Source organism: Corythoichthys intestinalis, unplaced genomic scaffold (assembly GCF_030265065.1).
Source record: "Corythoichthys intestinalis isolate RoL2023-P3 unplaced genomic scaffold, ASM3026506v1 HiC_scaffold_101, whole genome shotgun sequence".
Taxonomy (NCBI): domain Eukaryota; kingdom Metazoa; phylum Chordata; class Actinopteri; order Syngnathiformes; family Syngnathidae; genus Corythoichthys; species Corythoichthys intestinalis.
The window spans coordinates 13,650-23,480 of NW_026651583.1; the positions used below are offsets into that span (position 1 = coordinate 13,650).

Here is a 9,831-nt window from a genome sequence, read left to right on the forward strand (position 1 = left end):
GAGAAATTCCAACTTACGATGGTGATCCTCTACAATACAAGTCATTCATCAGGGCATTCGAGCACTGTGTTGAAGCAAAGACCACCTGCAAAGGAGACTGTTTATACTACCTCGAACAATTCACCAAAGGGCAGCCAAGGGATATTGTTCGCAGTTGCCTGCACATGACTGCAGATAGAGGCTTCGCTCTGGCCAAAGCATTACTCAAAGAACATTTTGGAAATGAATACAGGATAACCGCAGCCTACATGGAGAAGGTCACAATATGGCCAAGTATCAAGCCGGAAGACCCCAAAGCACTCAAAGCATATGGACTTTTTCTACGTGAATGTTCCAACGCTATGGCTGATCTTCAGTACTTGGAAGAACTTAACATGCCGACAAATATAAAACTTTTGGTCCAAAAACTTCCTTACAAACTGAGAGACAAGTGGAGAACAAAGGCATGTGAAATACTGGAGAAAACAAACAGGAGAGCACAATTTACAGATTTAGTCAAATTCGTCGAGCAACAGGTCAGAATAATTTCTGATCCAGTTTTTGGAGACATACAAGATACATCACCTGCCATCAAAGGGGTTACAAAGGCAATTAAGTTACCGTTGAAACCACAATTGAAAAGCAGTTTTTCTACACAGGTGGTCATTGATGAACAAACCCAACCAGGTGATGACCAAAAGGAAAAGGCACAGAATAAAGGGACTTCTAATATAACTACTTCCACATCCTGCCTGTATTGTAGCACGGGTGGTCATGTGTTGGCGCAATGTTTTAAGTTGGGGAAAAAAGACCCACGGGGAGAAATTGGACTTTCTAAAGGAGAAAGGTCTTTGTTTTAGTTGTTTAACCACAGGACACTTGAGCAAGAGCTGTGATAGGCGCATCACTTGCAACAAGTGCAACCGAATGCATCCCAGCATACTGCATATAGAACAAAAGGAAATAGTGAATCATAATGATGGTCAACAAAGCACAAGTGAACAACCAAATACTTCTGACAGTTGTACAATATCCTCCACATGTGGTCTTACAGGGGCCGGAGACTGCAATAAAATTCTTCCAATTTTGCCTGTTAAAGTGAAGTGCTCAAAAGGGAACAAGGTGGTTAAAACCTATGCCTTTCTGGACCCAGGGAGTACAGGAACCTTCTGCACCAGGAGCCTCATTGAAAAGCTGAACACCAAAGGACGGAAAGCTAAAATCAAAATCCGCACCTTGGGGCATTACAACATAGTGGAAAGTTCTCTGGTTGATGGTCTTGAGATTTCAGGAATTTCTCCTGAGCAATTTTATTCGCTTCCCACAGTTTGCACCCATGATCAGATGCCAGTTTCGATCACCAACATAATCAGTGAGAGGGAGCTGAGAAAATGGCCTTATTTAAATAACGTAAAGATTCCCTACCTAAATGCCTCTGTTGACTTGTTGATTGGCACAAATGCATCCAAGTTGTTAGAACCCTGGGATGTGATTAACAGTTGTGAAGATGGACCCTACGCGATTAGAACCCTATTGGGGTGGGTGATAAACGGTCCGTTATGGGGCAGTAGCGACTGTGAACAAGAGCATCCTTCAGTTTACGCCAACACAATTTCACATCATGCCATATACCATCCAGGGAAAGGAAAATTGAAAAGGTCTGCTAAAAGGTGGCAGAAAAAGCAAGAGCTTCCAGAGGGAGAGGGGGTCCATGTGGAGATGGTCAATAGAAAATGCCAGGACAAGCGGGAGCTGATCAGGGCTCAGCCGGAGAACCAGAGGAAATTGGTGGTGAAGAAGTCTACAGTCCAAGCCGAATGGTTCAAGAGCACTGGCTCTGCCCCCTGCATGATGTCGCTGTCGCCTCTTTGCATTCCCCAGAAGTTGGGCAAGCTACCAGGTGCTTTTACCTGGCGCCGGAGCTCGCACTACGGCAGCGGTCGGAAGGATGGGCCGCTCTCAGCTCAGGGCTTTGTGAGGACGCTTCCTGGCCGCATCCATCCCCAAGAAGCCAATACCATCCCCCTCTCCTCTGAGTCCCAGGAACTTCACAATGGACGTGGTGTCGGGCAACAAGCCAACACCGCAAATGACTGCGAGCGGCCTATGCCGTGCGACAGAATGCAAACTTGTCGTGCTGTCAGTCCATGTCTTATGGATCCAATGAAGATGGAGCATCCGGATGACATGAAAATGCTGGTCTTCAGAGGTGGTACCAGATGGAAAATCAACAGGACAGATGAAAAGAAAAGGGGCATCCAATCAGGAAATTTAATTGAGAATTCACCAGGCATAAAAGTCCGCCAGGTTTCTCTGGACGCCTCCCCTACCAGAAGGAAACAAAGGTTCTCCTGACATTTCTCCTCCGATGAAGCAACGCCACAAACCTTCTGACTTGCCACCACAGGCAGCAGTTGAAGTCTGAAAAGGAGCAAAACACTCCCTCTACTGGACGAATGTTTGACAACCTGTCAAATAGGAGAAAGCATGGAACTGGGACAGAAATTACAGGAAGCTCAAATACATCCCGCAACGCTCAGTTTCGAGACGAGCGTTAAAATATGTTCAAAAATAAACACCGTTTGGTGGTCTATGATCATGGTATGACTACAATGTGGGATTGGGAGCAATCAATCTTTTTTTTTTGTGCGTGTGTATATCTATGGCTCATTTTGAATGGTAATGTAATTGCTTTAAAAGGAGCAATTAGGGGCCGGTGTGTAAGAGCCATATTCCTGATTTGTCTTATTATATGTAATTTTACTCCTCGCCACTAGAGGCTGTCAATCACGTCTTTCCACTGACCTCGAATCAGCCCAGGTATGTTTAAAATGACAGCTAATCATGTCACAGGTGTTGGCAGTTAGGAGGGCAAACAGTTTTTGACTGTGTCTTAGTGCAGCGTGCAGGAAGGGAAATTACTCATTTTGTTTGTTCTTTTGTGAATACGTTTTGAGTCTTTTGGTTTGTTCCTTTTATTTGGACAAAATGCTTTTGAGTTAACTTATTAAACGCCACCAGAATAAACTTATTGGAACTGAGAAATGGACTCGCTGGTGTTTGCTTCGCGTCTCCAACTGCACTGAGCGCACGTCATCACTACAATCCCCTAACTATCATCCAGTACTAGACTGAGAACAGGGATCAGTCAGTACACAAGCATTCCTCGGAGAAAGACTCATCCAGTCAATGTCATGGCCTGCAAATAGCCCAGATCCCAACCCTATTGATAAACTGTGGTGGAAATTGAAACCAAAAAAAAAATGGTCCACAGCAAGGCTCTGACCTGCATGGATGATCTGGCAACTCCAATCAAAGAGAGTTGGCACCAAATTGATGAAGAATACTCATTAAGTCCATGCCTCAGAGACTGCAAGCTGTCATAAAAGCCAGAGGTGGTGCTACTAAATACGAGAGATGTGTTTTGATTGTTGTTTCTTTGTTTGTGTCTCATGATTCCACATTTCTTCCCCCTCAGAATGGAGTGATTCCACATATAGTTCCCTGCACTTGCTCTATAAAATTAACATTTACTGACCACCACAATGTTTTTTATTCCTTTTTTTAAGTGTTTCTGAATCCTAAAGAGTTGCACTTTTGAACTTATTCATTATTTCTTCAAGCTTTTTATCTGAGTTTGTTCTGCATGATCAAATGTCTTGAGTGAGTGCCCGTCCGAGACGGGTGACACCATACTTTTTGCTAGGGGTTGTGTTATGGTGGAAGATTTTGATAAGAACTTGTTGGTTCCTTTTTTTAAAAACAAAAAAAACATTGACACCTTTTTAAAACGATATCTCGATTCTTGGCAGGAGCATATCGATAACCTTTTGGGATTCAAAGTATCACGATATATCACCATTTCGATATTTTGTCACACCCCTAATTAGAACACAGGGGTGCTGGTTGTCGGAAATGGGCCTCTATACACCCATGTAGATATTACATTGAAAACCAGAAATTTGCAGTTAGCTTAAATACTCATTTACCATGTTAACAATGTATGGGGTGTATTTCTGATTAGTTTTAAAATGATCTTGGTTGAAAAAAAAACAGTGCTTTCCCTTCAAGAATAAGGACATTTCTAAGCGACCCCAAACTTTTGAACAGCAGTGCACATAAACACTGGCAATGTTTGCAATCAAATACACACCTTTCTTTTTATTCTACCACACTTCTGTTACAGTCCGCGACAAGACTGAACCAAAGAGCAGACAGTGGAGGGGATGCAAACAAGGGTTTATTAATACAAACAAAAAAATAAAACACGCCATTGCGGAAAAAGGGGGAATAACAAAAAGGGTCCGTGACAGGTCAACGGGGATCAAAAAAGAACAAAATCATGAACAAATAGCACAAGAAAGAAGAAGAAAAGAAGAAAGAAGAAAATATCGACGCAGCGTGCTTGGGTTTCCTGCGTCCATGGAAACACCACCTACATTCTGAAATGAGATCATTGACAAGGAACTGAATGCTACAACTTTATTTTACAATCAAAATAAACATTTCCAGTTTTGTTTCCCTGTCCGCCACACATATACGTAATTTTCGCACGATAAGGCGCACCTGACTATAAGCGGCCACCAGCTAAATTTGGCACGAAAATGGCATTTGTTCATGGGTAAGCCGAACTGGACTATGAGCCGGAGCTGTTCTCACTGCATAATGAGATATTTACACCAAAATAGAGCTGAAACGAATACTCGAGCAACTCGAGTAACTCGAGTTTAAAAACTGACCCGAGTAATTTTATTCACCTCGAGTAATCGTTTATTTTGACAGCTCTAAGCATTACGTTTTGCTCAGACTACTTTTAATGCGGGACAACGCACTGATGTCACGTGCGTAAAAGGAAGACGCAAAAAAACTTTTTTACTGCAGCCGACAGCTGCTACAAACGACGCCGACGTTGCTAAATACTAGCCCGCACTATGCTTGTTGGTAGCAGGTAGCGTCTGATGAGTCTCATAGAGATCTCATGTATGTTGAACTAGATGCATTATGACAGACTCGGCCGCGTCAGGGCAGCGTTAGTAAACCGCCGCCATCTTAAAACAGTAGAGCGCTAAAAAAATAAGTTTAACGTTAGTGCCACTAGCTCACGTAACGTTAGCCCTGCGGAGGGCTAGGTTTCTATTAATTATGACCACTTTCGATGGCTGGCTAACGTGTCTTACATTCAGGCTTTAACATAATATAGCGTTGTGGAGTGATGAGGGTGTAAAATAAAAACTCAATAATGCTAACTATCAATTTTAGCTCAGTAGTCATTGCTGGATAAAACCATCCCTAATGTGCTCCAATGCAGCCTGTATCATACATTTATTTTGAACACTGCAAAAACTCAAAATCCTATCAGGACTTACATTTTAGACTAACTTCAAACTTCACTAGAACTTAAAAATGGCTTGACACAAATAGAAATTCAATTGAAACACATGGGGGAAAATCCTAACTTTTAAGTGATGTGTGTTATCAAGCGTAAAGGCATTTTTAGGTGTATATACAGTATGAATAAGGTTTTTTGAGTGAAAGCAGTGAATTAGTCTTTTTTATTCTAGTTACATCTAAGATGCCATTTTTGCCTGTTTTCAACAATATACATCGAAAATAAAGACATTGATTGACTGAAAATGGTTCAAGATTAGATGAAATGTCTTGTTTTCTCATGTGTATTTATAATTGCTCTTCACCTAAAAATATATTTGTTTTATCCGATTACTCGATTAATCGATAGAATTTCCAGTCGATTACTAAAATATTCGATAGCTGCAGCCCTACACCAAAATATGTCAACCGGAAAAACTTTGACAGCAGCATCATACGACTGTCTTCGAGGGATCCACGGATAGAAAGACTTGTAGTTCTTAAAAGTTACTGTTAGTAAAGGTTATTGTCATTTGGTATTGAAACCCCTCTTGATGTTTTGGTTTTTATACAATTTGTAAAATTATTTGAACTAGTAGGTCGCCATTGTTGTTGACGTCGCAGGGCGGGAACGTCACAGGGCCACGCTGCCAGAATTCGTGTCACTCCTCAAAAAACAACAACAACTCGTGTCATTGTTTATGCACGGTAGTGATTTAAATACGTAACAAAGTGTCAATGGCGAGTTTTACATTAAGTAGGGATCAAGCCAATGAGTGCGTTTTTTCCCCTTGACTGACGCTGCAGTTTCTTTGATCCACAGCGGGAGAGAGAAAGGATTCGTAGCTCGGACCGCCCCGTTTATCAACACACACATGATGAAAATACAACAAAACAAATACAGTACTCACATCTCTGAAAGGATCATGTCACCAAGAAGAAAAGTGCTTCAATCTGTATTAATGAGGCCTTTTTCTCACACAGTTCACAGACCAATGGAAAGAGAACTGGCATTAAAATCAAAATAGATGCGCAAAATACACATAAAATTGACTCCGACTTTGCTCAAACAATATTGAAACATTATAGCAACTCCTTTAGCTCAACAAATACACTGGATGGCAACATTTGGCCACAATATACAAACGATGATGCTGGAAGCCATTATCAGGAGTCTTGTTGTGAAGACAACACTCAAATGAACATGTATCACAATCGACCCAGTCTAAAAAAACAAAGGGAGCTATGGCGTCAATCAAGGGACAAAACGCACTCATTGTCTTACGAATGTAAAACTCACCTTGCGGTGTATCCAGGTCACTAACTGACACAGTTAGAGTGACGGTGAAGTACGGCAGCGTGGCCCGGTGACGTCAACAACAATGGCCAGCTACGATTTTGATTTCAAATTTGACACGTTTTATTCAAACGAAAACACGAAGAGGTGTTTTAACATGTCATGATTATAACTCACGCTAACGTTTATCTTTTAAGAACGACACGTCTTTCTATCCGTGGTTCCCTTTAAGACCAAATGGACCACCATTCATTGCTTCGAGAAGCTTCATTTGACCATCACGGCTCGCTTGGGGGAGACAGTCAACCTCTGCTGCCACTTGCTGTCAACACTGTTGTTGTTGTTGCTCGACATGCCTCCTAGCATGCCTTGCGGCGCTACAGATGTACAGTGTATCACAAAAGTGAGTACACCTCTGGCATTTCTGCAGGTATTTACGTATATCTTTTCATGGGACAACACGGACAAAACGATACAATGAAAAAAAGCCTGTCTGCAGCTTATATAATAGTGTTCATTGATTTCCCCCTCAGAATATAGCCATTAATGGCAACAAAAGTCAGGGCACCCCTTAGAAACTACATCCCTAAATGCACAAATGGAGTACTGCTTGTCATTTTCCCTCCAAAATGTCATGTGGCTCGTTGGTGTTACTAGGTCCAGGTGTGAATAGGGAGCAGGTGTGTTCAAATTTGTCGCGCAACTCTCACTCACGGATTCAAAATGAGGGGAAAAAAGTAGCGGCTTGTAATCCGGAAATGACGGTACTTGTCATTGTGTCAAAGTGTCATTTTGTCAGTGCCGGCCCATGAAAAGCTTAAACTTAAATATCTGCAGAAATGCGAGGGATGTACTCACTTTTGTGATACACTGTAAATAACAATCAAAACGAATATCCTGCGATAAGTATTTCTTCAGTTACTCTTCCTGTTGTTTCATTAGTTGCGAGTTACAGTATTTGCTAACACTTGATTTGACATTGGCGCCATAAGACTGTCATTAGACAATCATAATTATAACATGACTCTTGTCATCATGAGCATGAATGAATGCTTACGACAGATGTCATTTAGTGTTATCCGGCAAATGATCTCACTTTGGAATGGATGTAAAAGATCCGAGCGGGACATAAAAGGAGTTAGTGGCATAATTTGCCTGGATGATTCTTAATGACACATGTCATAAGCATTCAGTCGTGCCCAGTGTCATGTCATAATTATGGCGGTCATTTGACAGTCTGATGACGCCACTGTCAAATAAAGTGTTACCTATTAACCCAAAGAAATCAACAAATAAGTAGCACTGGACTATAAGCCACAGGTTTCAAAATGAAGGGAAAACGTAGCAGCTTATAGTCTGAAAATGATGGAAAATTAAAAATACCTTCAATTATTTAGGGTCATTGGATGGCTCAGGTCAAACCTCTTCTGTTGTATCCATTGATCCCTCAGCCAAGTTGTCTGAACACAAACACAATTCGTAGTTTTCTTACACAACAATCATAAAAAAATGCATACATTCATTTGAATAAATTCATATTTGTATGTAGACATCAAAATCTATTGACTGGACGCTTCGTCATTGTCGGAGACTCGCAGATGGCGCGTTATGCGAGCCCAATCCGGATTTCAGCCGGATTTGTGAAAAAGTACCAAAGCTGTACCTGATACAAATAGGAAGGATTGTCTCGGGAATTTTTCGTACCACGGATATATTTGTAACCGTGGGGGGAAAAAAACACAGAAAACAATGGGCTATGCTATGCGACTGCATTGGCATCATAGTTTGCCATATTTACGTAAAATAAACGCTAACTGCACGGTTTCTTTGCTTTTAACCAAGAATCCAGACTGTTTTACGTCCAGATCTATTGGGAATTCGGGAATTGAAGCATTTATTCACAAGAATTTCTCGCCAGAAAAGCTCTGTTTACGTCAGGCGGCCGCTAGCCTTCTTCGCTAACAGTATTCGCATTGTACTGACATATTTACTTACTTATTATATATTTACTAGGGCTGATCGCAATTAACTCACAAATGCCCTGCTCAAACACATGAAGATGACAGCACAGTGAAATGTGTACTTGTTGTCTTTTCCGGAGTTTTGTCACCCTCTGATGGCGCTTGGGTGCGACTGATTTTATAGGCTTCAGCACCCATGAGCCTTGTGGAAGCAGTTATTGACATCCACAATTGAACATTTTACAAATTTTATTCAAATGAATACATTAAGAGGGGTTTTAATATAAAAGGTCTATAACTTGTAATATCTTTTAAGAACTACAAGTCGTCCGATCCATGGATCGCTTTAACAGAATGTTAATAATGGCAATGCCATCTTGTTGATTTATTGTACTAATAAACAAATATTATGTACCTTATGTTGAATGTATATATCCGTCTTGTGTCTTATCTTTCCATTCCAACAATAATCTACAGAAAAATATGGCATATTTTATCGATGGTTCGAATTGCGATGAATTACGATGAATTAATGTTTAAGCTGTAATTATCTCGATCAAAAATTTCAATCGTTTTGACACCCCGTAATATTTACATAAAATAAAAGCTAACTAATATTATCAAGTCTTATGATTTGTATCTGTTAAACCACGTTTTTCTACCCCCCCCCTTTTTTTTCTTTCCTTTTTTGTTGTTGTTTGTTTTTTTCCGTCTCTCTCCCCCTATGTTCTTCTGTTCCCCGCTTTGTCTTAATAAACGTGGTATGATTAATGATCACAATGGGAGTATGTCCTACTCCCATGTAAAATATTCAAACTGTTCAGTCCATCGGACACTCAGATTTCCATTCTCTGTGTCAAACTGCTGAACCGGACAGGTTTCAAAAAAGAAAAGAAAAAAAAACACAGTTTTTATTATTAAATCACTCACCAAACAAGTCTTGTTCTCTAAACAATTCGTCAAGTGCTTGTTGATTATTTTTTATCGCCTCTTCGGCCTTCAATTTTTCATCTGTGTCCCCGGACACCTCAGCCAAGTTGTCTGTACACAAACAAAATTCTCAGTTTTCTTAAACAAGAACAGTTAAACATGCCTACATTCATTTAAATAAATGTGTATTTGTATCCGTTCAACTACATTTTTCTATTATTAAAGCACTCACCTAACAACACTTTTCTTTCTTTGAACAATTGGATGATTTTCCGTTGTTTTTTCCGTTGTAGCATT

General features: G+C 40.6%; 1 long non-coding RNA gene across 1 annotated transcript; it reads right to left on the minus strand.

Moving 5' to 3' along the window:
* Window positions 1–4,199: 4,199 nt before the first annotated feature.
* LOC130911071 (uncharacterized) lies at window positions 4,200–9,831 on the minus strand. Its single transcript, XR_009061963.1, has 4 exons — window positions 9,767–9,831; window positions 9,535–9,645; window positions 8,027–8,103; window positions 4,200–4,421 (listed from the first exon to the last, which is right to left on the minus strand). It is a non-coding gene; the product is annotated as an uncharacterized LOC130911071 (long non-coding RNA).